Source organism: Miniopterus schreibersii (assembly GCF_964146895.1).
Source record: "Miniopterus schreibersii genome assembly, chromosome: 9".
Classification (NCBI taxonomy): Eukaryota; Metazoa; Chordata; class Mammalia; order Chiroptera; family Miniopteridae; genus Miniopterus; species Miniopterus schreibersii.
The window spans coordinates 40,430,008-40,456,959 of NC_138118.1; the positions used below are offsets into that span (position 1 = coordinate 40,430,008).

Sequence of the window (26,952 nt, forward strand, 5' to 3'; positions counted from 1 at the left end):
GTCAGTTATGTCTTGAAAATCACTAAACAACTGCGGGTCTCTACAGCCCCAGCTTTCAACTGAGAGTACTGAATTATGTTCTCTAAATGCCATTTCATAAAATATAATTTAAAATAATACAGATTTGTAGCTGTTGTTCAATACTTAGGTAAGCAGTGGAGTAGCAGGGATTAGGCTAATTGGGATGTTCAAATCTAGGCTCCTTCAGTACTACCTGGGTTTAGGTTTCCTTTTCCATAAAGAAGAGATAATATTTACCTTCGGAATATGTTGGAAGGATTAAAATGTATATAATGGGCCTGGCACACTGTGGGCACTAAATAAAGGCAGACATTAAGTCTCTGATCAATGGAAAATGGTTATCCACTTCACCAACACAGTTTCCTAGAACTCAGCCTGGAGAAGAGCAGGGATTGACTTCCAGTCCTTTCCAAAGGGTGAGAACATAAAGATGGAACTAGAGAGGACTCACGGTTGGAAGTAGGAAGGTATGATAAAACCAGGAAGCTGAAGATAAGCAGAGGCTTAGTGCTTGAGGACAGAAGACATTTTTTTCTCTAAGAAAGAGGGCCTCTGGTGAAAAAAAGTTATAATGGATTATTGCAATGATTTCATAACCAAAATAAAGCAGAGAGCTAGTTAGAGTCTATTAGCGTCACTAAAGAAAACAGAGGGCTTTGGCAATATACAAATCCTATTTCCTTTGCCCTTTTGTAATTCTTACATGGGATTCAGATGATCCTGCTCCTGCCCATCTCTTGAGTGTCATTGCCTACCACTGTCCTCCGCTTCACTCTCCCTAGGTTCACTCCACTCCAGTCACATGGCTTCTCTTCTATCTCTGGGAATGTCTAGTGCATTTTTCCTTTAGCTCTTTTGCACATCTACCTGGAAACTTCCAGCAGATCTTTTCGTGGCTTACTCATTCTAAACATTCAGGTCTCAAACCATCACTTCTTCAAGAAAGTCTTCACTGACCACCATACCTAAATTTCCCCCCACCTCCCAGTCACACTCTAGTCCCTTACCCTGTAATACTGTTTTCTAACATTCATCATTACCAAAAGTTGTCATTTTTGTTTACATGTTTAGTGTATCTCCGCCAAAATGTAAGGTCTTTGAGGGCAGAAACCTTATCTAAATTTTTCAGCTCTCAGTCTCCAACACCTAAAACAAAGTGTGGCATAGATGATGCATTCATCAGATAAACTTGTCCAAAGAATAAATTCAAATGATATTACCATCCTTCTGTGAACTAAGAGGAAAAGTTTCCAGAAATGGCTTTAGTTTAATTTCTTTAATGCAGTTTTACACAATAATGCAATCTTAAAAGGTCAATGTTTGAGACAGCAAGATTTAAAGAGAATAAATCCTTCAAAATAGAAAATATATATGTATGCATCTATTACAAGATACACATTTTTACTTTATGAATAAAACAACAGTACCATAAATTGTTTTGTTTTGTAAGATCCTGCTTCTAAATAGAAGAGAGGGTGTATGAGTGAATTTGTATAGGAATTATCTTTCAGAACCCTTCTCAACAGAGTTCTGAGATAAAAGAACTGAACTAATTCCAGTGTATTTGAGAGGTTAGACCTGTTCCTTTACCTTGCTGAAAAGTTCACAACGTTAACCCACATTTGAACTAAAAGAGAGAAAAAATCCCTTTCTAATCCTAAACAAAAGTAAGCATGCTACTGAGATTTTGAAAGTGCCCATGAGTGTGCAAAGCAGTGAACTAAACCATAGTCAGCATATTCATGACTTGTGCCGCAATTTTTAAATTTTGTTTTGTTCTGAACAGACCTTTTATTGATGAATAAAAGATGCCGGTTACGCTTGTTTGTATAACCCTAGGCATCATTCGAGTTACCATTCTTGGTCGCTCTGGAGGGCCCACGGCGCCAATATAAGGCAGAACGCCACTGAAGACTCCCCGGGGTCAGCAGGGTGAAGGAATGGAGCCCTCGGCTCCGGCAAACATCCCCTGAATCCCAACCCCAAGCCCTGGATGAAAATGCATTCAGCATTCTGCAATTTTTGTGTATCTTTCATAAACACAGCCTGCCTAGCCTAACCTCCTCCTCTCCGAAGGACACCACAGAGCTCAGCAAACAGAGCCTATGCTCGGTCGTAGGCCTCTGTTGGCAGGTCTCCTGTGAGCCCGAGTAAAAGCGTCTGATCCCGCTGACTCGGTTTTCCAATCTGTCAAATAGGATGACGAGAAACCCAGCCTACCTCATCGGGTGGTTCCGGGCCTGCCGCCCCAGGCAGGCCCGGGGACAACTCCGAGGTCGCGCCCAAAGGGTCCTCCGGAGAGAAGGGGCGGGCTCTGCAGGGCGGAACCCTGGAGCAAGCCCTGCAGGCGACGCCCAGCCCACCCCCTGCAGCCAGCCGCCCCTGAACCTCCGGGAATGCCGGGCTCGTGACGTCAGCGCGCTGACGTAGACGCACAGAGTCCGCGTATCGCCCGGGACGAAAGACCCGAGATCCGTAGTAGACTCACTGATTGGTGTTTGCTTCTGTCAATCATCCGCTGCCCAATAATCGAGGCGTAAAGGCGAGAGAGGGAGGGCTGGCCTGCCCACAAGGGAGGGTGGGAATGTGAAACTCGGGCTTGAGAGCCCGGAGCTGGCGGCGCTGCCGGGAGTCTGGTACCGCTCAGTTTTAGCGAGCGGCTGCTACCCCCTCGTCAACAATTTTGCTGCTTTCGCCTTTCTCCAGCCTCTTTGTGGGAATTTAGGTTCCAGCTCGTGGGAAGTAATCAAGGGCCTGGATTTCAGGGCTCCTGGGCACCTCGCACTAAGCGCTCCAGGAATGAAAAAGTGGAACATTTCATTTTTCTGTTCAAGCTTCCTCTCCGCTTTGAATTCCCTTCAAGTCCTCCTATTTAGGAGACCTTTCTCTGAGCTCCTATCATATATCTGACACCTCGATCTTCATAGTAGTTACACTTAATTATGTTTGTGTATGTTCTCCCACGAGATTGGGCATCTTTTAATTATTGTTTTAAATCAAATTAGCTATATATTTTAATTAACCTTTTCCCCCCAATAGATGCTACAGTTATGCTATTCAAATAATTTAAAGAAATAGAGGGTTATATAGTGAAAAATCTCCTTCTGCTTTCAGTTCCTCAGGCACTCAGTTCACCTACTGGAGGCAACTAGTGTTGCTGACATCTTGGATATTCTTCCAAAGACATTCTAAGTACTGTTATTAATTTTAAGTTATACATAACCGTTATTTTAAACATTGCAAATTAGGTTAATATCCTGTTCAGGCACTAACTGTAAACCTAGTCCCTTTATGATGACTCCTAGTTTCTATGTATTTACATATGTATTGATGTTACTCTTTTTTACGATCAACATTATATAGTTGAGATCTTTCCATATCTCTATATAAATGTACCCAATTCTTTTAAAATACTGCATGGTAGTCCTTAGAACCAATAGATATAATTATGATTTCCCCACCCTGGGACATGTAGTTTGTTTCTTTTTTATTTTATTTTTTTAATTTGGAAGCATTGTCATTTTCAACATAAGTGCATGTGCCATTTTGTACCTATGCAAGTGTTAAGCACTAACAAGTGAATGCACTGGATAGAGTATGCACATTTTAAATCTTAGTAGTAGATTTCCTCCATTTGCTCCTCTATGTAGTTAACAATTTACTTTCCTACCCCTAATATATGAAAAGCCCTTTTCCTGCACTCTTGCCAAAGCTGATAAAATACAATATCTAAAATTTTCTGAATTGATGGCTGTGTAACATTTTTAACGGATAACATACAAAAAAAACTGCAGTAATCATGACTGTACATCTTCGTAACAAAGTGGATGAACTTGTGTAACCACCTCCTAGATCAAGATTTTAACTGTTTTCCAACAATGTAGACCTTCTCATGCTTCTCTTAGTCATTGCATGCCTAGACAAAAATAACCACTGTTCTGAATTTTACTACTAAGTTAGTTTTGCCTGTTTTCGAATGCTTATAAATGGCCACACATAGTGTGTGCTTTTGTGTGGCTTTTTTGCTCAATAATATATTTGTAAGATTGAGCTGTTGGCAGCCTTGATAATGGCACCAGGTGTTAGACCAGTGGGGTCAGACCAGACCTGAGTTCAGCAAACGTGGTACTTGAATTCTAACTAGGAAAGAATTCAGAGCCAAGACTCAAACTGTAAGGGAACATTCATTTAGAAAAATCACAGAGGTAGAAGAAGTAATTCGTAGAAGAAATGGGCTTAGGGAACAAATTGTAGAGGCAAAGAGAAGGCCCTTAGAGCTTAGAAGTGAGGAAGGTAAAGGTGAGATGCCTGGGGGAATAAGGAGGGGTGGGAAGGGCTCTGGGTGCTCCCAGGAGGGAGAGCATGCTGGATCCTCCTTCCTAAGGGTTTTAACGGAGGAGAATTTAGGGGAGATCCAAGGGGAAGATCTCAATAGAATATTCAGCAGCTTTCTAAGTGTGTCCTTTCAGGCTTGTGATCTATACTGATTGGCGGGTGCTAGGGCAGGGGATCATTATTCAATGCAGCTGGTCCTGAGGTCAGCTGTGGTTTTCATTGTCTGGTTTTGTTGCTTTTCTGGGCCTGGAGCTGAAGTACAACTGAGACCCAGATGTTATCTCTAGGGGGAAAAGGTCAAGGGTCTAAACCAAATGACCAGAGATATGAAAGGTCAGGGGGTCCAAACTGCATGGCCAGCGATATGCCAGGGCAGGAAAGGTCACCCTGGAGATGAGGTCCCACCATACATTTGTCCATTGCTAGGCACCCTGATTACGTTGGCACCTGGCCCATCGTCTTTGGTGTGCTCATGTCTGTCTAACTCCTACCACAGATCCATATTAAAGAATGTGGTAGTTCACTTTCATGTTTGCATATATTCCCAAAATTTCTTTATCCTAATATTGCTTGACATTAGGTGGTTTAAAGTTTGGAGTGACTACAAATGATGGTGCTATGAATATACTTGTACCAGTCTGTTGATGCACATAGTTACAGATTTGATTTGGGGATATACCTAGTAGTAGTATTACTGTGTCACAGGATATATTCAGTATTAGTAAACACTGCCAAATTAATTTTTGGTTTACCAGTTTATAACCTACTAACAGCAAATGAAAATTCCAGTTGTTTCACATCTTTGCCAACACTGATATTGTTTTGTTCTGTGTTTATCGTTTTTTTGTTTTGTTTTTTTGTTTTCAATTTTATTGATCAAACTGAATATACAAAAAGTTGCATATATTTAATGTATACATTTTAATGAGATTGGACATATGCATACACCTGTGACACCATTACTACAAATAAGGTAATGGACATATCCATCATAACCAAAAGATTTCTTGTGTCCTCCGCTTTTATTTTGTGATAAGAACACATAACATGAGATCTACCTTCTTATCAAGTTTTTAAGTACACAACACCCTATTACCTATGGGCTATATGTTGTACAGCAGAACTCTAGAACTTGTTCATCTTGTATAGAACTGTAACTTTATCACCATTGAAAAAAATCTTCATTTTCCTCTCCTCATTCTCAGCAACTACCATTATATTCTCTGTATCTATGAGTTTAACTATATTAGATACTTCATATAAGTGGAATTATGCAATATTTGTTCTGTGACTGACTTATTTCCAGGAATAATGTTTTCCATGGCTACACAGTAACTCTGGCTACTTCTCCCTCCAAACCCTTTGGAAGCCTCAAGTTAGGCAGGCTTTCTGTGTCTGCCCATCATATGATCAGTACCATGAGTGGGCCACAGGTATATAAGAGGCACTGGGTCTGCAGGCCACTGTCTCCCCATCCCATTGTGTAGCCTGGTCCAGTCTTTACTTTAACTCCCTAGGCCCAGCACCTGAATCCATAAGCTTCTCTGCCCCCTCCAGGTTCAGACCCTGGGCTCCCACTGCTGCCCAGGCTGTCAGAAAGAAGTTTAACCCTGAATTTTATATTCCAGAAATCCCTAGGAATTATCTAAACAAGACAGATGCTGTTAAGAAAAAGTAATGATTGAACCAAGCGAAGCAATGTCAGAGTAAGAAAATATCTCTGGTTGTGCAACTGATCTCTCACATGCTTTTTAAGCAATTAGAATTAGATAATGTGGTCTTTTGTCACCCAATTAATTTCAAAAGACCAGAAATGCATGTTTTAGCATTCAGCTTTTGCTTCAGTGAAAGCAATCATTTTTTAGATAAAACAACATTTAAAATGAAAAATGAATTTTTATTAAAATGTACAGATATTGATAACATTCACTTCTACATTTTAAATGCTTAAAAAATGTATAATACTTTCCGTTTGTGATATCCATGATATCACAAATGGAAAGATATCCTTCTTTTTAAAGGCTGAATTGTATATCACATTCTTTAATCCATTTGTTAATGAAAATTTGGATTGGTTTCAAATCTTGACTATTGTAAATCATGCAACAAACATGGCAATATACATATCTCTTTGAGATATTGATTTCAATTCTTTTGGGTATATACTCAGAAGTGGAATTACCAGTAACACATAAGGAAATTAAATCAGTAATGAAAAACCTCCTACAAAAGAAAAGCCCAAGGCCCAATGGCTTTACTGGTGAATTCTGCCAAACATTTAAAGAATTAACACCAGTATTTCTCAAACATCCAAAAAATTGAAGAGAAAGCAACATTTCCAAACTCATTTTAAAGGCCTGTATTATCCTGATACCAGAATCAGAAAAAAGCATCACAAGAAAAGAAAATTTCAGTTCCACATCTTTGATGAACATAGATGCAAAACTTGTAACAAAAATTATAGCAAGAATAATTCAACAGCACATTAAAGGGATCATAAACTGTTATCAAATGGAATTAATCCCTGGGATGCCAGAATGGTTCAACATACACAAATCAATAAATGTGATATACCACATTAACAGAATGAAGGATAAAAATTGTATCATCATTTCAATAGATGCAGAAAAGACAGTTGAAAATATTCAACATCCCTTTATGATAAAAATTCTGAACAAATTCAGTGTAGACAGAATGTACTTGAACATAATAAAGATCATATATGACAAGCCCACAGCTAACATCATACTCAATGGTGAAAAATGAAGTTTTCCTCTAAGATCAGGAACAAAACAAGAGTGCCCACTCTCACTATTTCTATTCACCATAGTAGTGGAAGTCTTAGCCTGAACAACTAGGTAAGAAAAAGAAAAAGAAAAAGGGCATCCAAATTGGAAAGGAAGAAGTAAAACTGTCTCTGTTTGCAGATAATATGATCTTATATATAGAAAAATCTTAAAAATCTCCCCCCTTCCCTCCCTCTCTCTCTCTCACACACACACACAGACACACCTATTAGAATAAATAAACAAATCCAGAAAAGTTACAGGATACAAAGTCAATATACAAAAAACAGTTGTATTTCCATACACCAACAATGAACTACCAAAAAGGAAATTAGGAAAGCAACCTCAATTACAATAGCACCAAAAACAATAAACATTTAGGAATAAATTTGACCAAGGAGGTGAAGGATTTTCACACTGAAAACTGCAATACACTGATGAGAGAAGTGAAAAAAAAAAAAAAAAAAAGGAGAAACATTACTAATAAAATGTCCATATTACCCAAAGCAATCCTCATATTTAATGCTATTTCCATCAGAATTCCAATGCCTTTTTATTTTATTTTTTACATAAATAGAAAAGTAATCCTAAAATTCATATGGAACTGCAAAAGATCCAGAAATAGTCCAAGCAACCATGAGAAAGAAGAACAAAGATGGAGGCATCACACTTTCTAATTTCAAAATATATTACAAAACTACCATAGTTAAAGCAATATGATACTGGCATCTAGACAGATATATAGACCAATAGAACAGAATTGAGAGCCCAGAAATAAACCCACACATATAAAGGAAACTGATCTTCAACAACAATGCCAAAAATACACAAAGGGGTAAGGGTAGTCTCTTCAACAAATGGTGTTGGGAAAACTGGATTTCCACATGTAAAAGGATGAAAATAGATACCAATCTTACAATATACACAAAATGCAACTCAGAATGGATTAAAGATTTAAGTATAAGACCTGAAACTATAACACTTCTAAAAGAAAATGAAAAAAGCTTCATGACATTAGTCTTGGCGATGATTTAATGAATATGACACCAAAAGAATTAATAAACAAATAGGAATACATCAATCTAAAAATAGGAAAAAAATCAACAGAGTGAAAAAGCAACCTAAAAATGGAGAAAATATTTCAAACCTAATTTCCAAACAATATTAAGAACTCCTACAACTCTTTAGCAAGACACACAAACAACCCAACTTAAAAAATGGGCAAAAGACTTGAATAGACATTTCTCCAAAGAAGACATACAAATGGCCAACAGATATATAAAAAGATGCTTAACATCACCAATCATCAGAGAATTGCAAATTAAAACCAGCATGAGATAGATAGCACCTCACACAAGTTAGGAAGGATATTAATGAAAAATAACAAGTATTGTCAAGGATGTGGAGAAATTGGAACTCTTGTACTGTTGGTGGGAATGTAAAATAGTGCAGTTACTATGATAAACAGCATGGATATTTTTGTAATGTTATACATTTTGATGCATATATAGGAGTATCACATGTGGATTTAATTATCATTTCCTGGATGACAAAAAGAGCTTTCCACTTTTCATATGTACATATGTCGTTTGGATATTCTCTTTTGTGAAATGCCTGTTCAAGCCTTTTGCCCATTTTAAAATTAGTTTATCTGTCTCTTTCTTACTGCTTTCTAGGAGATTTTTCTGTATTCTAGGTCTGATTCCTTTGTCAGAAATATGTGTTGTAGATATTTTTCTTACTCTGTGGCTTAGTTTTTCATTGCAAATGAATTTTGGCTTATTAGGATCTACTACAATTTAATACTATTTCTAGTTTTTGGACAAAGCAAAGACTTTAGAACACTAATTTCATTTACTCAACTGATTTTTGTGCAATTGTCATATATTTTAATTTTATTTATTTTAAAACCAAATAAAATATTATTTGTATATAGACAATGTTCATTTAGATGTATTCATATACTTATGCTTTACTTTGCTTTTTATTATTTTTTGCATTTCTGGTATTACATTACAAATCATTTCACTCTTTATTAAGTTTTAGAGCATATCCACTGGTGACAAAAATCTCTACCGACTGTCTGAGATGAGATACCTAAGATATCTCGCCTCCCTGCTTTGGATACCCTTAGAGGCAAATGTTTCCTTTTCTAATTTAATCCAGCATTGTGGTTATTGGAAAGTTGGTCTGATACCAGATGTTGAATTATAGCTCAAAATGGATTGAGCAGGTCGACAGGTGTGAATAACATTGTTTTAGTGCCCCTTAGCCTAGAATGGCACACATTTATCTTGTGCACCACTAGAAAAATGTTTAGAATGACATTTTTGAAAATGGTGGAGAGGCAGTTCTAATGGCCTATACTGCCACAAGAAACATCAAAGGATTAAGCAGAAACTCTTTCTGTGAAGTCTCGAAAACAGACAAAGGCTTACTATAACCAAGAAACTTTCTGATTCAATAAAAAGGCAACTTTATAATAGAAGAGTTTGGGGATGTCTTTACTTGCCCTTGATCAACTCCATTTCAGGCTTTGCAAAAGTCTTGAAGATGGCAGCCCGTGTTTCCCATAGGGAGCCCTGGTACCTGAATTGGGAAGTAACAAAGGAAAAATAAAAGGTATCCAAATTGGAAAGGAAAAAGTAAAATTATATGTATTCACAGATAATATGGCCTTATATGTAGAAAATCTCAAAGGATCTAAAAAATCTCTCTGAGTTAGCAAATAAATTTAACAAAGTTGCAGGTATAAGCTCAACACACACACACACACACACACACACGTCAATTTTGTTTCTATACACCAGCAATGAACAATGTGAAAATGGGATTAAGAAACAATTCCGTTTATATTAGCATTAAATTTAACCAATGTTATGAAAGACTTGTATACTGAAAACTATAAGACACTGCTGAAAGAAATTTAAGAAGACTGAAATAAATAGAATGACATCCCATTTCATTCATTGAAAAACTTAATGTTAAGATGGCAATACTTATCAAAGTCACTTACAAATTCCATGCAATTGCTACTAAAATTTCAGTAGTCTTATTTTCAGAAAGGGAAAAGCTGGTTCTCAAAATCATATGGAATTGCAAGGTGCTCCCCAAAGCCAAAACAATCTTGAAAAAGAAGAGCAAAGTTGGAAAATACTATTTCATGATTTTATAACTTACAACAAAGCTACAATAATAAAGACAGCCTGGTACTGGAATAAAGAAACATAGATCAATGGAATAGAACTGAGAGTCCAGAAATAAACCCAAACATCTATGGCCAATTGATTTTCAACAAAGAGGTCAAAACCATTCAATGAAGTTAAAAATAGTCTCTTCAACAAACGGTGCCAGGACAACTAAACATACATATGCAAAAGAATGAAATTAGACACCTACCTCACTTCATATACAAAAATTATCTCAAAAGAGGTCAATAGCCTAAATATAACAGCTAAAACCATAAAACTCTTAGAAGAAAACATAGGTGAAAAGTCTTCATGTCTGGCTTTGGAAATGGGTTCTTAGATGTGACAACAAAAAGAGATAAAATAGATTACATCAAAATTTAAAAATTTCGTTAATAAGAGAACAGTATGGAGAGAGTGAAAAATAATGTACATAATGGGAGAAAATATTTGCAAATCATTTATTTAATAAGAGTCTTGTATCCAGGTTATATAAAGAACTCCCTACAATGCAGCAACAAAAGATCATCAAATAAAAAAAATGGACAAAGGACTTGAACAGATATTTATTCAAAACAGATATACTAATGGACATTAAGACATGAAAATATGCCTAGATCAGGTGTTTAGAAATATTTGTTGAGGAGATATCCAAGATGGTGGCAGAATAGGTAGAAGTTACATTAATCTTCTCCCAGAACAAAACTGGAATTACAACTAAATTATAGAACAATCAACCTGAATAACCAACTGAAGACTAGCTGAACAGAAGGCTTATAACCAAAGATTCACAGAAGAAGCCACATCAAGACTGGTAGGAAGAGTGGAAAGGGCTGGCCTTGCACCCAGAGGGATATCTCAGCTGCAAAGATCCCTCCTGAGGAGCAAGGGATCTGAACCTCACATGAAACTTTCTCACATGAACCTCACATGGAGCACCAGACATAGTAAGAGGAGCCCATATAATATTTGGTTATGAAAATCAACAGGGATTTTGTCCACCAGGGAAAGATAAGAGTTTGCTAGAAAGCCAGGCACCCTCCAAAAGAGCCAACACACAAAATCTTATTCCATACACACACTCTGGGCTCCAGTGAAAAGAGGGTGGCTCAGAGAAGACTAGAGACTTACATTCACTGTGGTTCACTGTGGTTGGGGTCAATCCTCATAGTCAGCCAGACTGAGGGTCAACCTCATCCAAAGAAGGGCCAACAGCAATCAAGACTCAAGTAGCACAAGAAGGCTCACATAAACCATACAAGAGACATTCCTAGAGCACCTAGCACAGATGATTGGGAAGACTGTGCCACTGAGCCCAAGAAACCTACTACTTAAGGCCACCATACCAAGACAGGGGGACATAGAAGAACTACCTAATACACAGAAACAAATACAGAGAGGCAGTCAAAATAGAGAGAAAAAGAAACATACTCCAAATGAAAGAAAGAAAAAAAAGTCCCAAGAAAAAGAACTAAATGAAACAAAGGCAAACAATCTACCAGACACAGAACTCAAAACAATAGTTTCAAAGATGTTCTAAGAACATAGTGGAAGAATGGATGAACTCAGTGAGAACTTAAACACAGAGATAGTAAGCATAAAAATGACATAAAAACCATAAAAAAGTAGTCAGAAACGAAGTGTACAATATATGAAATGAAGAATACACTAGAAATAATCAACAGCAGAGAATAAGAATCAGGAATTTGGAAGAGAAGGTAGCAGAAAACATCCAATCAAAGAAGGAAAAAGAAAATAGGATTTTAACAATTAGCATAGTTTAAGAAAACATCAAACATAATGCCATCTGCTCATAGGGACACGGGAAGGAGAAGAGAGAGCGCAAGGGATTGAGAAACTATTGAAGAAATAATGACTGAAGTCTTCCCTAGCCTAGAGAAGGAGAAAGACACACAAGTCCAGGAAGCATGGAGAATCCCAAATAAGGTGAACCCAAAGAGACCCACATCAAGACACATTATAATTAAATGGCAAAGGATACAAAGAAAGAATCTTAAAAGCAGCAAAAGAAAAGTAGTTAGTTACCTATAAGGGAGCTTCCATAAGGCTCTCAGCTAATTTCTTAACAAAAACATTTTAGAGGGATTGGCACAAAGCAAAGACCTATGACCAAGACTACTCTACCCAACAAGGTTATCATTTAAAATTGAAGGAAAAATAAAGAGCTTCCCACACAGGAAAAACCTAAAGGAGTTTATTACCACCAAACCAGTCATCCAAGAAATGTTAAAGGGCCTTCTTTCAAAGAAAAAAGAAAAAGAAAAGATAAACATAACTATAAAGAATAACATGGCAATAAATATGCACATACCAATAATCTCTTTAAATATAAATGGCTTAAATAGTCTGATAAAAAGACATAGGGTGGTTGAGTGGATAAGAAAACAAACTCCATATATATTCTGTCCACAAAAGACCTATCTCAGAATGAAAGATACACACAGAATAAAAGTAGAGGAATGAAAAATATTTCATGTGGATTAAAATGAAAAAAAAGTAGAGTAGCAATATTTATATCAGACAAAATAGATTTTGAAATAAAGGCTATATTATGAAACAAACAAGAATATTACATAATGATAAAGGGATCAATCAAACAAGAGGATATAACCCTTGTAAACCTTTATGCACCCACCATAAGATCACTTAAATATATAAAGTGAATCTTGATGGACATAAATGGAGGAATCAATAGTAATAGAGTCATAGTAATGGATTTTAACACTCCAAGGACATCAATGGATAGATCTTCCAGACAAAAAAATCAACAAGAAAAGTGACCTTAAAAGACTCACTAGATAAGATTAATTTGATATTTTCAGAGCATTTCACACCAAAGAAGCAGAATACACATTCTTTTCAAGTGCACGTGGAACATTTTCTGGGATAGACCACATGTTAGGACACAAAACAAGTCTCAATAAATTTGAAAAGAATGAAATCATATCAAACATTTACTCCAAACACAAGGATATAAACTTAGAAATCAATTAGAAGAAAATATCCAAAAACCACACAAAAACAAGAAAGCTAAAGAGCATGTTACTAAACAATGAATGGACTAACAATGAGACTAAGGAAGAAATCTAAAGATACCTTGAGATACATGAAAATGAGGTTAAGAGACTCAGATCAATCAGCTTCCTGGAAAAGGCAGACCTCTGGTGGTTTCAATCTTTGCCTGATCTCTCTGGACCCTGTCTTGGAAAAACAGACTTTGGTGTGTATTTTGGTCCTGTCCAAATGCACCCAGCCCAAGCAGAGGGAACAACAAGCTGGCCAAGCAGAAAGAACCACAAGCAGTGAGTTGCTGACAGCTCCAAACAGGGTACTGAAGGCCAGTCACAAAGAGCTTCTGACATTGGCCAGTAACAGAGATGCTTGAAAAAGATTGAGAGTCCTCGAAGATCTACCTAATACATAAAAACAAGCCCAAACAGGCAGCCAAAATTGGGAGACAAAACAAATAAACAAACAAACAAACAAAAAAGCCCCAAATGAAAGAAGAGAAATCTACAGAAGAAGAGGTAAATGAAAGGAGATAAGAAATCTATCAGATATAGAGTTTACAATACTGATTGTAAGGATGCTAAGAAGCATGAGGAAAGATATGGGAATTATGAAGGAAATTAAGAATGACATAGTAGAAATACAGAATACATTGGAAGGAATAAACAGAAGATTAGAGGAAGCTGACTCCGATCAGAGAATTAAAAGACAGGGTAAAAAAAAAAATCTCTCAATCAGAGATCCAAAAAGAAGAAACCATTAAAAACAGGACAGTTTTTTAATATTCCCAATATTCCCATCATAGGAATGCCAAAGGGGAAGAGAATAAGCAAGAGATAGAGTTTGTTTGAAGAAATAATGGCAGAAAACTTCCCTAACCTGGTGAAGAAAAATGTCACAGAAGTTCAGGAGGCACACAGAGTCACAAGCAAGAAGAATCCAAAAAGGCCCATGCCCAGACACATCATAATTAAAATGCCAAAAATTCAAGACAAAGAGAGAATCTTAAAGTCGGCAAGAGAAAAGCACTCTGTTACCTAAAAGGGCACTCCCGTAAGGCTGTCAGCTGATTTCTCATCAGAAACTCTACAGGCCAGAAGAGAATGGCATGATTTTTCAAAGTAATGAAAGACAAGGATCTGAAACCAAGTCTCCTCTATCCAACAAGGTTATCATTCAAAATAGATGGTGGAATAAAGATTTTTTTCTAGATGAAAAAAGGCTAAAAGAATTTATCACCAACAAACCAGCATTGTAAGAAATGTTAAAGAGACTGCTGTAATAAGAAGTAGAAATAGAAAGAGGGAAACATAGGCATAAAAAATTAAAATGGCAATAGATAAGTACCTTTCAATAATAAACTTAAATGTAAATGGATTAACTGCTTCAATCAAAAGATATAGGGTAGCTGAATGGATAAGAAAACATGACCCAAATATATGCTGTCCATAAGAGACCCACCTCAGAACAAAAAACACACAGGGTGAGAGTGAAGGGATGGAAAAAGTTTTCCATGCAAATGCAAATGAAAAAAGAGCTGGGATAACAATACTCACATCTGACAAAATAGACTTCAAAATGAAGACCATAAAGAGACACAAGAAAGGACACTACATAATACTAAAGAGATTGATCCAACTAGAGGATATAACCCTGATAAACATATATATGCACCCAATATAGGAGCACATAAATTTATAAAAAACTTCTGGAAGAATTTTAGGGAGAGATTGACAACAACACAGTAATAGTAGGGGATTTAACACCTCACTGATTTTACTGGATAGGTCTTCCAGACAAAAAAAAAAAAAAAGTTAACAAGGAAACAGTGACCCTAAATGACACACTAGATTAGATAGATTTAATTGACGCTTACAGAACATTCTACCCCAGAACTGCAGAATATACATTCTTCTCAGTGCATATGGAACATTCTCAAAGACAGACCACATGTTAGGACACAAAACAGGTCTCTACAAGTTCAAGAAGATTAAAATCATATCAAGCATCTTCTCAGATCACAAGGGCATGAAATTAGAAATCAACTACAATAAAAACACTAAAAATCATTCATACATAAAGAGGTTAAATAGCATGTTATTGAACAGTGAATGGGTTACCAAAGAAATCAAGAAAGAAATAAAAAACTTCCTGGAAATGAATGAAAATGAACACACATCAACCCCAAATCTATGGGGCACAATGAGAGCAGTCCTGAGACGGAAGTTAATAGCATTAGAGGCTTACCCCAGAAAACAAGAAAAACACAATAAACCATCTAACCCTCCAACTTAAAGACTTAGAAAGAAAACATCAAGAAATGCCCAGCTTAAGTAGAAGGAAGGAAATAGTAAAGATCAGAGCAGAAATAAATGACATAGGGACTAAAAATATATATATAAAAGATCAATGAAACCAAGATCTGGTTCTTTGAAAAGGTAAACAATATTGATGAACTTTTAGACAGGCTCATGAAGATCTAAAGGGAGAAGACTCAAATAAACAAAATCAGAAACAAAAGAGGTGAAGTAACAACTGACCCAATAGAAATACAAAGAATTGTAAGTAAATATTATGAACAACTATACACCATCAAGCTGGAAAACCTGGATGAAATGGACAAACTTCTAGAAAAATACAACCTTCCAAAACTCAATCAGGAAGAGTCAGAAAACCTGAATAGGCAGATAACTACTGATGAAGTTAAAGCAGTAATAAAAAACTCCCAGTATACAAAAGCCCTTGTCTGGATTGCTTCACAGGGGGGTTTTACCAAACATTTAAATAAGAACACTTATCCTCATCAAAGTTTTCAAAAAAATCCAAGAGGAAAGAACACCTTCAAGCTCTTTATAAGGCGAGGATTAGCCTATTTGCAAAACCAGGTAAAGACACTACAAAGAAAGAGAATTACAGGCCAATATCCCTGATGCACATAGATGCTAAAACCTTCAACAAAATATTAGCAAATCAGATTCAGAAATGTATTAAAAAGGTCATACATCATGACCAAGTGGCATTTATTCCAGGGATGGAAGGCTGGTACAATATTTTCAAATCAATAAATGTGACACATCAAATAAGCAAATTGAAAGACAAAAATCCCATGATTATATCAATAGATGTAGAAAAGCATTTGACAAAATCCAACACCCATTTTTGATAATAACTGTCAGCAAAGCAGGAGTAGAGGGATCATACCTCAACATAATAAAGGCCATATATGATAAACCTAGAGCCAACATCATACTCAAAGGGCCAAAACTAAAAGCATTTCCCCTAAGGACAGGAACAAGATAGGGGTGTCCATTTTCACCACTCTTATTCAACATAATATTGGCAGTCCTAGACACAAGCAATCAGACAAGAAGAAAACATAAAAGGCTCCCAAACTGGAAAGGAGGAAGTAAAACTGTCATTATTTGCAACTGACATGATATTGTACATAGAAAATTCTAAAGACTCCACCAAAAAACGATTAGATTTAATAAATAAATCTGGCAAGGTAATAGGATACAAAATAACACCCAAAAATCAATGGCATTTTTATACAGCAACAATGAATTCTCTGAAAGAGAAACTAAAAAATCAATCCCTCTTACCATTGAAACTAAAAAATTAAGATGCTTAAGAATAAACTTAACCAAGGAGGTAAAAGACCTATACTTGGAAAACTACAGGACATTGCAAAAAGAGATGGAGGATGATATAAACAAGTGGAAAAATATACCATGTTCATGGGTTGGGAGAATTAACATCATTAAAATGTCCATACTACCCAAAGCAATCCATAAATTCAACACAATTCCTATCAAAATACGAATGGCATATTTCACAGATCTAGAACAAACACTTCAGAAATGTATATGGAACCAAAAAAGACACCAAATAGCCAAGGCAATCTTGAAAAAGAAGAACAAAGTTGGAGGGATCACAATACAAGGTATCAAGTTATACTACAAAGCCACTGTAATCAAAACAGTACTGTATTGGTGCAAGAACAGACATACAGAGCCGTGGAACAGAACAGAGAACCCAGAAATCAACCCACGCCATTCTGCTCAATTAATATTTGACAAAGGAGGCAAAAACATACAATGCAGTAAAGACAGTTTTTTCAATAAATGATGCTGGGAAAATTGGGGAGGTACATGCAAAAAAAAAAAAGAAAGAAAGAAAGAAACTAGACCACCAATTTACACCATACACAAAAATAAACTCAAAATGGATAAAAGACTTAAATGTAAGATGTACAAACATAAAAATCCTGGAGGAAACCATACGCAGCAAAATTTTAGACATCTCATAGCAATATGTTTGCCAATATATCTTCTAGGGCAAGAGAAACAAAGGAGTAAATAAACAAATGGAACTACATCAAAATAAAAAGCTTCGGCACAACTAAAGAAATGATCCGCAAAACGAAAAGAGAACATATTTGCCAATGACAAGTTTGATAAAGGGTAAATATCCAAAAAATATAAAATGAACTCATACAACCTAACAAGAGGAAGACAAAAAATCCAATTGAAAAATGTGCAAAGGACCTCAATAAACACTTCTCCAAAGAGGACATATAGATGGCCCTGAAAAAATGCTCAATGTCACTAATCATCAGAGAGATGCAAATTAAAACCACAAAGAGATATCACCTCACATCCGTCAGAATGGCTACCATCAACAAATCAATAAATGACAAATGCTGTCCAGGATGTGGAGAAAAGGGCACCCTAGTACACTGCTGGTGGGAATTCAGACTGGTGCAGCCACTGTGGAAAACAGTATGGAGTTTCCTCTAAAAATTAAATATGGAACTACCATTTGACCCAGTGATTTCACTTCTAGGAATATATCCTAAAAAACCAGAAACACCAATCACAAAGAACTTATGCACCCCTATGTTCATAGCAGTCCAATTTACAATAGTTAAAATCTGGAAACAGCCCAAGTGCCCATCAATAGATGAGTGGATAAAAGCGCTATGGTACATTTACAAGATGGAATACTATGCAGCTGTAAAAAAAGAATCTCTTACCCTTTAGGACAGCATGGATGGACCTGGAGAGTATTATGCTAAGCAAAATAAGCCAGTCAGAGAAAGACAAGTACCACATGATCTCATTCACATGTGGAATATTATGAACAAAATAATCTGATTTACAAAATAGATCCAGAGACACAGAAGCATGGAACAGACTGAGAATTCTCAAAAGGAAATTGGGGATGGGGGAGTGGTATGGAGAGATTAATCAAAGAGCTTATATACATAAGTGCATAACCCATAGACAATATTATGGGGAATGCCTGGGAGTGGAGTGGATGCGGGGTGGAGGGGATTAATGGGAGGGGTTGGAGGGAACATCTGTAATACTTGCAAAAACAAAGATAAATTTAAATGAAATAAAATAGGAAATGAAAACAACAACTACAAATTTATGGGGCATAGTGGAAGTTGTCCAAAAAGGGAAGTTCACAGCAATACAAGCATACCTCAAAAAACAAGTGCAATCTCAAATAAGCAATCTAACATTATCCCTAAAAGAAGTAGAAAAAGAACAACAAACAAAATACAAAGGGAATAGAAAGAAGGAAGTAATAAAGATCACAGTAGAAAAAAATAAAAGAGTTCTAAAACAAAACAAAACCACACAATACAAAAGATCAATGAAACCAAGAGCTGGTTCTTTGAAAAAAGAAAAAAGATTGGCAAACCTTTACCCAGAATCATCAATAAAAAACGAGACAGCACCCAAATAAAAAAGATTAGGAATGAAAGACACTACAAAATATCATACTAAGCGAAATAAGCCCATCAGAGAAAAACAAACATCACATGATCTCACTTATATGTGGAATCCAAAGAATATAATAAACTGATGAACAAAATAGATTCAATGACATAGAAGCATGGAACAGACTGACAAATCTTGGAGGGAAGGTGAGGGTGGGTCGGAGAAATTAACCAAAGATTTTACATGCATATATGCATAACCTATGGACACAGACAATAGTGTGGTGAAGGTCTTTGGCAGGGAGTGGGTGCGGGGTGGAAGGGGTCAATGGGGAAAAAGGGGGACATCTGTAATACTTTCAATGATAAATTTAAATTTTAAAAAGAAAAAAAAGAAAAACCACAGAAATAGAAAAGGTTATAAGAAAATATTACAAACTACGATTTACCAACCCAATTAGACAATTTGGAAGAAATGAATAAATTCCTAGAAATATACAATCTTCCAAGACTAAATAAAAAAGAAGCAGCCAGGCTGGGGGTGGCTCAGAGGTTGAGCGTCAATCTAGGATCCAAGAGATTCTGGTTTGATTCCTGGTTGGGGCACAGTCCTGGGTTGTGTGCTTCATCCCCAGTGGTGGACGTGTAGGAGGCAGCCAATCAATGACTCTCTCATCACTGATGTTTCTATCTCTCTCTCCCTCTCCCTGAAATAATAAAGATATATATTTTAAAATAAGGAACAAACAAACAAACAAATATTAATAGCCCAATTACACCAACAAAACTGAAGTAGCAATTGAAACACTCCCAACAAACAAAAGTTCTGGACCAGATGGCTTCACAGTTGAATTTTACCAAACATTCAAAGAAGAACTAACACCTATCCTTCTCAAACTATTCCATAAAATTCAAGAAGAGAGAATACTTTCAAGCTCATTTTATGAAGCCAGCATTATTCTTATTTCAAAATCAGAAAAAGACACTACAGAAAAAGAAAATTATAAGTCAATATCCCTGATGAACATAGATGCAAATATCCTCAACAAAATATTAGTAAACTAAATCCAGCAATACAGTGAAAACATCATACATCATGATTAAGTAGCATTTATTCCTGGTTTGCAAGGTTGGTGCAATATCTGCAGATCAACTTCCATGTTACACCACAGAAACAAAATAAAGGATAAAAATCATATGATCATATCAATAGATGAGGGAAAAGTATTTGACCAAAATCCAGCACCCATTTATGTTAAAAACATAGCAAAACCAAAAACCTTAGCAATTTGGGAATAGAAAGAGCATACCTCAGCATAATAAAGGCCATATACGACAGACAGCCAAAATTATACTCATTTAAGAAAAACTAAAAGTGCTTCCCTTAAAACAGATACAAGACAACAATATCCACTTTCACCACTCTTATTCAACATAGTACTGGAAGTCCTAGCCACAGCAATCAGACAAGAAGAAGAAATAAAAGGCATCCAAATTGGAAAGGAGGAAGTAAAACTGTGATTATTTGCAGGTGATATGATAATGTATATGGACAATCCTAATCATTTCACTAAAAAAATAGTAGAACTGAAAAATGAATTCAGTAAAGTAGCAGAATACAAAAGAAATATTCAGAAATTGGGTGGCATTTTTTTACACCAATAATGAACTATCAGAAAGTGAAACTAAGAGAACAATTCCATTTGCAATTGCATACCAAAAAATAGCTAGGAATGAATTGAACCAAGGAGGTAAAAGACCTGTAGTCATAAAATTATAAGACACTGATGAAAGAAATTGAAGAAGATACAAATAAATGGAAACATACACTGTGCTCATGGATTGGAAGAATTAATATTGTTAAAATGTCCATACTACCCAAAGCAATCTATAGAGTCAATGCAATTCTTATCAAAACATCAATGACATATTTCACAGAACTAAAACTAATAATTCAAAAACTTATATGAAACCACAAAAGACCCTGAATAGCCACAGCAATCTTGAGAAAGAAAAACAAAGTTTGAGGGATCACATTTCCTGATATCAAACTATACTACAAGGCCACAGTAGTCAAAAAAGCATTGTGCTAGCATAAAGCAGACATATAAATAATTGGAAAGGAATAGAGATCCCAGAAATAAACCTATGACTATATCATCAATTAATATTTGACAAAGGAGGCAAAAACATTCAATGGGATAAAGACAGTTAATTCAATAGATGGTTTTGGGAAAATTGAACAGATACATGTAAACAAAGATAAAACTAGTTCACCTTCTTATACCATATACAAGAATAAACTCAAGCCCTGGCCAGTTTTGTTCAGTGGTTAGAGCATCTGCTGGAAGACTGAAGCATCTCAGGTTGATTCCTGGTCAAGGACACGTACCTCAGTTGCTGTTGGATCCAGGGCCCTGGTCAGGGAGCATGCAGGAGGCAACCAATCAATGTGTCTCTGATATCAATGTCTCTCTATCTATCATCTATCTATCTATCATCTATCATCTATCTATCATCTATCTATCTATCTATCATCTATCTATCTATCTATCTATCTATCTATCTATCTATCTATCTATCTATCTATCATCTATCATCTATCTATCATCTATCATCTATCTATCATCTATCTATCTATCTATCATCTATCTATCTATCATCATCTATCTATCATCTATCATCATCATCTATCTATATCTATCTATCATCTATCTATCTAATCTATCTATCTATCTATCTATCATCTATCTATCTATATCTATCTATCTATCATCTATCTATCATCTATCATCATCTATCATCTATCTATATCTATCTATCATTTATCTATCTATCTCTACCTATCATCTATATCTATATCTATCATCTATCATCTATCTATATCATCATCTATCATCTATCTATCTATCATCTATATCTATCTATCTATCTATCTATCTATCTATCTATCTATCTATCTATCTATCTATATCTATCTATCTATCATCTATCTATCTATCATCTATCTATCTATCTATCTATCTATCTATCTATCATCTATCTATATCTATCTATCTATCTATCTATCATCTATCTATCTATCTATCATCTATCTATCTATCATCTATCTATCTATCTATCTATCTATCTATCTATCTATCTATCTATCTATCATCTATCTCTATCTATCATCTATCTATCATCTATCTATCTATCTATATCTATCTATCTATCATCTATCTATCATCTATCTATCTATCATCTATCTATCTATCATCTATCTATCTATCTATCTATCTATCTATCTATCTATCTATCTATCTATCATCTATCTATATCTATCTATCTATCATCTATCTATCATCTATCTATCATCTATCTATCTATCATCTATCATCTATCTATCTATCTATCTATCTATCTATCTATCTATCTATCTATCATCTATCTATCTAACTATCATCTATCTATCTATCTATCTATCTATCTATCTATCTATCTATCTATCTATCATCATCTATCATCTCTCTCTCTCTCTCTCTCTCTGTCCCCCTGCCTCCCTCCCTTCCACTCTTTCTAAAAAATATCAATGAAAAAAATATTCTCAGGTGAGGATTAAAAGAAAAAATTGAATAAACTCAAAATGGATTAAACACTGATGTAGGACTCAAAACCGTAAAACTCCTAGAAGAAAACACACAGGCATGAAAATCTCTGACATTTTTCTTAGCAAAACACACACACACATATATATAATGTCTTTGGGCAAGGGAAACAGAAGAAAAAATAAACAAATGGGACTACATCAAACTAAAATTTTTGCACAGCAAAGGAATCCATCAACAAAATGAAAAGACAGCCTACTGAATGAAAGAAGATATTTGCCAATGATACATGTGATAAGGGTTAATATCCAAAAATTATAAAGAACTGATAGAATTCAACACCACAAAACCCCAAACAATCCAATTAAAAAATGGATAGAGAACCTGAATAGACCCTTCTTCAAAAAGACATTCAGATAGACAATAGACATGAAAAGATACTCAATGTCACTAATCATCAGAGAGATGCAAATTAAAACTACAAATGAAAACCTCACACCTGTCAGAATGGCTATCATGAATAATAAATCAACAAATAAGTGTCAGCGAGGAAGTAGAAAAAAGGGAACTCTTGTACACTGCTGGTGGGAATGCAGACTGGTGCAGCCACTGTGGAAAACAGTATAGAAGTTCCTCCAAAAATTAAAAATGGAACTGCTTATGACCCAGTGATTCCACTCCTGGCATATATCTGAAGAAATCCAACACACTAATTTGAAAAGATATATGCACCTCTATGTATATTGCAGTGCCATTTATAATAGCCAAGATATGGAAGTAACTAGTGTCCATCAATAGATAAGTGGATAAAAAAGTGGTTTCATATATTTATGAATTTTATTACTCGGCCTTAAAAAGAATGAAATCTTACCGTTTGTGACAGCATGGATGAACCTAGAGGGTATTATGCTAAGTGAAATAAATCAGTCAGAGAATGACAAATACATGTGACTTCAGTTACATGTGGAATCTAAAGAACAGAATAAAGAAACAAAATTGAAACAGACTCATAGATACAAAGAACAGACTGATGGTTGTCAGATGGGAAGGATGTTGGGGGTTTGGCAAAAAAGTTGAAGGGATTAAGGAGTACAAATTTGTAGTTACAAAATAGTCATGGGGATGTAAAGTGCAGCATAAGGAATATAGTCAATAATAGTGCAATAACTATGTATGACGCCAGGTGGGTACTGGGAATGTCAGGGGGAATGCTTTATAAAGTATATGATTTCTGACCTCTATGGTGTACATCTGAAACTAATAAAAAATTATATTGAATGTAAACTGTGATTGAAAAATAAAATTTAAAAAGTATCAGTGTCATAGCTAATGCATATTTATGAAATCCTCCCAATATCAATAATAAGTTTTAATTGGAAAAAATGAAATATTTGTTTAATGGTGATGCAATGTATATATATTTTACAAAGTCATGCAAATAAAATCCTCCCATCTAATCCATCCTCCATACTACCACTAGTTATGAGATGTGATGAAAGTCTGAAGTCTTGAAATAGATATGTTTATAATTGAAATCAGTAATATACATTAGTGTGGGTTGGAACAGAAGTGATGGATATGTAAGCTCCTAAGAGGTGGAATTGACAAGACTTGATAATTTACTTATTTGGGAAAATAAAGGGCTAGGAAAAGGGTGACTGGTTGAAGAATTTTGCCATTAACTTAAATTAGGATTTTAGAAGGAAAGTTGAATTAAACGGGTTGCATTATAAACTCACTTTTGAACATTTTGGTTTTGAAATAGGTGTGAATGGTTCATTTGGAAATGTGTCTAATGGGCATCTAGATTATAAACCTGGAGACTTCAGGAGAGACACTTCAAGACAATATTACTCAGTGAGAGTGTACAGATTGAGAAGGGAGAACCCGGGGCAGAATCCTGGGGAATATCATTCAAGGAGTAGGTGGAAGCAGAAGAGACCAAAAGGGAACTTAGACACAATGAACTCAGAGATCAGAGGAAAAAAACAAGAGTCATAAATGACCAGAGAAAATAGTGTTTTGAAAATGATGAAGAGATAAAGATTTAATTCAAAGTGAGCAAGGATTAAGAGAACACAGAATACAAACCCTAGCAGAGAAAGGCAAATGTGAAAATATTGTAACTTGGATCTTTAAGGATATAAGTGATATAAAGCAGGAAGAAAGCCAGTGGAAGTTGGAGAAGGACAGCATTACAGGAAAATAAATGGAGGCAACAATGTATAACTGAATAGCCTTGAGGGTTAGCCTTGATTGAATTGCACGTGGAACTATAGGTCCCTGAATTATCTTAACTGACAAATCACTTTAGATTCTGTGATGACCTATGGTTAGTCATATGATGGAACGAGGCATTAATTTATTTTGTTTGACCATTTTTCTGATATTCCCTTTATTATTAGTTTGCAACTAAAATTGTCGTAGGAGTTCATCTAAAAGGAACAACCCTTCAGTAATATGATAATTAGACAAGTCACTATTTCACACACTGCTCATTATAATTTAGTTCCTATGAAATAATCCTGCTATGTAAGTAAAAAGGTAAAAAACCTGGGATTGGTGGTTTTAATTTTAATATAGAAAAACATCAATTCTGGAGAAGAATGGATAGCTGTTGTCAGTGTTCATAATGTCCAAAGAGACACAGGTTCTGAGGCAAATTGGGGCATTTAGGCCTGAAACAAGATAGACTTTGAACATGAATTCACTCTTAAACAATGTAAATTCCTGTAGAATTTATTGAAAAGGAAACTTTAGGTGCAGCAACTTAACTATTAGAAATCGGAAAGAGAAAGTAAAACATGCTTTATGAGCCCAGAGCTAATGTTAGAACTTCATCGAACTTTGCCAGCCCAAACCATCAGTGAATTTGGTGATTCTCATCCTGTTCTCTCCCAATTTGAGGGATTTGGTTGCATGTTGGTGAAGCCTTTTAGCTCACTGCGGTCTCTCACATAACACAGCACCACAGTCTCAATGAGCATCCTCTTCTGCTCCCGAGTGAGTCAAGACAACCAGGAAGGAGGCTCTCTTCCACCACTATTACTCACGGCACATGAGAATGAGCTGGTGCCCTGGGGTAAGGAGCCACTGCACCTCCCCTTACATGTGGACCTGATGTTAGCCAAGGCCAGTCAAACCACCAAATCCACATATAAAATTCGGCTTCCCTTTTGCAAAGTTGCTAAGAAGTCATACAGAGGTCATTGGTCTGTTCTTCCCAGCTATGTTTGTAAAATTTTCACCCAATGCTTATGTTGGCAGGAAGCAGCTCCCATAAGATTCTAGTGGTAACATGTGAAGAAGGGCAAAAATAATGTCAGGATATCCAGGAAAACAATGTTTACCATTATAATTTATTATTTTCAAAGAAAGGTAACCATTTAATGTATAACCTTCCCCATTTGCTTTTGTGACTTATTGGGGGTTTTCTTAGTCTTTTTGTAAAAATCTGTAACCTAATGTGGTATCTATGTTAAAGAATGGAATTCAAGTAAGAGCACTGTTAGTAATTCTTAACTTTTGGAAACACCATGTTGATGAAAAATTTATCCATAAAATTATGCTATCAATAAAAATGCTTTAAAAAAATAATACAAGCAGAACAGCACTATAATGCTCAGTATTTGTTCTTGGTGAATTCTTTTACTATTAGCAAGAACTAATAAAGTTAGTGAGGTATTTTTCTTAAATTGGTCTGTTTAAAAATTTATATGAAAAGGAGATTGAATCTATGTTCTTCCTCACTCTTCTTTCTCCCCTCCCCTCCCCTCCCCTCCCCTCCCCTCCCCTCCCCTCCCCTCCCCTCCCCTCCCCTCCCCTCCCCTCCCCTCCCCTCCCCTCCCCTCCCCTCCCCACCCTGTGCACTGTTAGTGGAAATGCAAAATTGTGTAGGACTATAGAAAGCACTTTGGAGGTTTCTCAAAAATTAAAAACAGAATTTCTATTTAATTCATTAATTCCATGTCTGGGTATGTATGCAAAAGAATTGAAACCAGGATATAAGACATTTGCACAAGCATTGTTCACAATAGTCAAGAGATGGAAGCAACCCAAATGTCCCCTCCCCTCCCCTCCCCTCCCCTCCCCTCCCCTCCCCTCCCCTCCCCTCCCCTCCCCTCCCCTCCCCTCCCCTCCCCTCCCCTCCCCTCCCCTCCCCTCCCCTCCCCTCCCCTCCCCTCCCCTCCCCTCCCCTCCCCTCCCCTCCCCTCCCTTTTTCCTCTTTTTGCTTACAGAAAAAAAAGATAAATCTAGAAAACAGTCTTTACACC

The 26,952-nt window shown here is 36.0% G+C and overlaps 1 protein-coding gene across 5 annotated transcripts in view; it reads right to left on the minus strand.

The window, feature by feature from the left end:
* Positions 1–2,464, minus strand: part of STARD3NL (STARD3 N-terminal like) — a 63,717-nt gene extending 61,253 nt beyond the window's left edge. The window contains exons 1-2 of one of the 5 annotated variants that reach the window (XM_081147917.1): positions 2,242–2,453; positions 473–573 (exon numbers count right to left, since the gene is read on the minus strand). The gene's annotated coding sequence lies outside the window, so the exon portion shown is untranslated. Of the gene's footprint in view, positions 1–472; positions 574–2,241 lie in introns of all 5 variants that reach the window. The other 4 variants (XM_081147919.1, XM_081147916.1, XM_081147918.1 and 1 more) reach the window with 4 other exon arrangements.
* Between the last annotated feature and the right edge of the window lie 24,488 nt (positions 2,465–26,952).